At 45.2% G+C, this 2,661-nt stretch overlaps 1 pseudogene; it reads left to right on the top strand.

Annotated features, from left to right (window-relative positions):
- Positions 1 to 982: 982 nt before the first annotated feature.
- On the top strand, positions 983 to 2,424 carry LOC138096407 (cleavage and polyadenylation specificity factor subunit 7 pseudogene; annotated as a pseudogene).
- The last annotated feature ends 237 nt before the right edge of the window (positions 2,425 to 2,661 follow it).

The raw sequence follows: 2,661 nt of genomic DNA, 5'->3' as shown, positions 1-2,661 counted from the left end.
TGTGATTCATGGGATCGCAAAGAGTCGGACACGACTGAGCGACTGAAGTGAACTGATTATGGCCAATGGCAACACTTTTGAGCTGGTTCCTTCAAAGAAGGAGTACTTGGTCACTACCAAGTATACTTTCTGTTTTTATGAATTTGGCTACTTTGATAACTCATATAAGTGGAATCACATAGTATTTGTCTTTTGGTTTTTTCCTAACAACTCGCATCCCATTTCTCATTTTAAAATGTGTGGTTACAGAACTGAAGAAACACAATGCAGATTAAAAGACTGACAGCATCATCAAGTTTCTTACACAGTTTCCAACCGACCAGAAAGATAAATAGTGAACAACAGCAGGACAAGACAGCTCTCCCCATTTTCTATCAGTAGTAATTAAAACTAAAAACTATGTCAAGTAAAAACAAAATAAATATGGGGTGAAAAAAATACTCTCGGTAAATGGCTTTTCCAACCATTTTCTACTTTTTTTCTTGAATCATCACCTTATTTGATAATCTCTACATTTTAAAAAGATTCCCCAGAACTGCCCTTGAGGTTAAGCACATTGTTTATACCACTGGGCCAGTTGACAAGTGCCCTGCCTTAAGAGGAGATGAGGATGGGGTTAGGAACAGGGAGAAAAGGCTACAATCTGTAGCCTCTGACCCAAGGCAACATGGCTTTTCAACCCTGGGGAGACTCCCCCAGTGACTGATTCAGAGCTATGTTAGAAATGTTCAGAGAACAAGGAAGAATTCAGTCTAGTTTAGTCTCTCCCCACTGAGCCAGAAGGGTCTCCAGTGCCTCTCCCTCCCACAAGCCAAGTCTCACCTTACATTCCCTGTCTCTTCTCATGTTAGATGCAGCTTGTCTGCAGATGCATGAAGAAGAACCACCCTCAGTGGGCATTGCAGGACTCTGTTGCCATGCCTCCTTCAGCTGGAACCACATCACAACTTGGATGTTATGGGAAAAGCAACCCCATTCACTGATGTCCACCTCATAGCCCTCAGACTACAGAAGCAGCAGTACTGAGGCACGTCCTCCTGTTCACCAGGAGTCAACTCCAAGCCCAAAAACAACAACGTCCTGCAGGTAATTCTGCATACCTGCAGTGGGTAGAATAATAGACAACCTGCTGTCCATGTGAGTGGCCTCTCCTGGTTGCCTGCAGACCGGGTCCTGAGCCAGGTTATTCCCTTTGTAGGACTATGTGATGTGCTGGGGTTGAAATTTGCAGAGGATGGGGCAATTAGCCAGTGGGGGTATGCTGAGGTGGTGGTAGCCTCTGAAAACCCGGTCCACAAAATTATTGGAAACTCTTTCCAGAAAAGTACTTAATGGACAAAAAGTGGACGTGGGGTTAGTCACCTGGCAGACCTGTCATCATTTGAGGCAGAGGCTCAGAATGTGAATGCATTTGAGTCTCAAGAGTGGAAATAGGTATAAAGGACCAACACAGTATTCTAGTAATTCTGCTGATGGTTGGGCCGTACATTGAGAACCTTGTACTCACATCTGCCTAAAAGGATAAGCCCCGCCATGTGCTGCCTGACTTCAATCACTCTCCTTCACTCCTTCACCTGATGAGTCTGGTCTCAGGCCCAATTCTATCCCTACCGCCTCTCTCCTCAACATTTGGAGTCTTCCTCTTCCTTCTGGCATCTCCCACGAGCATCTCCCACGAGCATCTCCTGCCCCTCCATTACCTCCTTTTGTAGCTATACCTCCCCCTGGGCCACTCCACCCACCCTTTACCTCAATCCAGCCTTATTGCCTTCACGAAATGCTACAGTAGGGCCTCCATCAGATATTTACATGAAGGTCTTTGACCCCTCTATCCACCTTGGCAGCCAAGATTTGGGCTTTCGACCCTCAGTGGTGAGTGAAGCTGAATTTGGAGAGATCATGAAGCAAACCAGAGCAATGCCAATTCCAGAGTGATTTCTGGAGCCAGCACAGGGGATTACAGTGACTCGACTGGGATGCTGCACACAGCTATTGCTGTTACCAAACAGTCTCAGGTCACCAATGATGAGTGTTGCTGTGTCCTCATCTCCCTTAAGCGGTTCATGGCACTGAAGCCAAGTCCTACAGTGTGGGTGCCAGCAGGAGCTCTTCCAGAAAAAGACATCTGTTCTGGGAGCAATCGTCTAGCTAGTCCCAAGGGAGCAGCAGGACAGCAGGAGGCATCGGGACCTGCTTCTTAATAATGATCGGCATGATGGTTATCTCTAAGAAAGGAACCAGGAGCACAAGAGACACCAGAATAGAGAATGGGGCTGCACCTCTGAGAAAGGAATCTGGTTGCAAGCATTTTTTTTTAAAGGACTTGTATCTCTTCACCTTCATCATATTTTCTGGATGTACCTTAGAATTTCAAAGCCCTGGATTCCTCTAAGTGGGAAGAAATACTCCCCTCCATCTTCCTAGAGAAGAGAAGCTCCTCTTTGCCAACAGAGGACACAAGGCTTCACCTGAGGTAGATGGAAGATGATTCTTGTCCTTTTCAAGATTAACCCCATCTTCCTTCATTGCCATCAGACTTTTAAATCGAAGTATAGTTGATTTACAATGTTGGGTTAGTTTCAGGTGTATAGCAAAGTGATTGAGTTGTACATATACACATATTCTTTTACAGATTCTTTTTCATTGTATATTATCATAAGA

This window comes from Capricornis sumatraensis, chromosome 2 (genome assembly GCF_032405125.1).
Source record: "Capricornis sumatraensis isolate serow.1 chromosome 2, serow.2, whole genome shotgun sequence".
In the NCBI taxonomy this organism is placed as follows: domain Eukaryota; kingdom Metazoa; phylum Chordata; class Mammalia; order Artiodactyla; family Bovidae; genus Capricornis; species Capricornis sumatraensis.
Note: the sequence above shows the minus strand (reverse complement) of the source record. Positions and strands in the feature narration are given on the sequence as shown.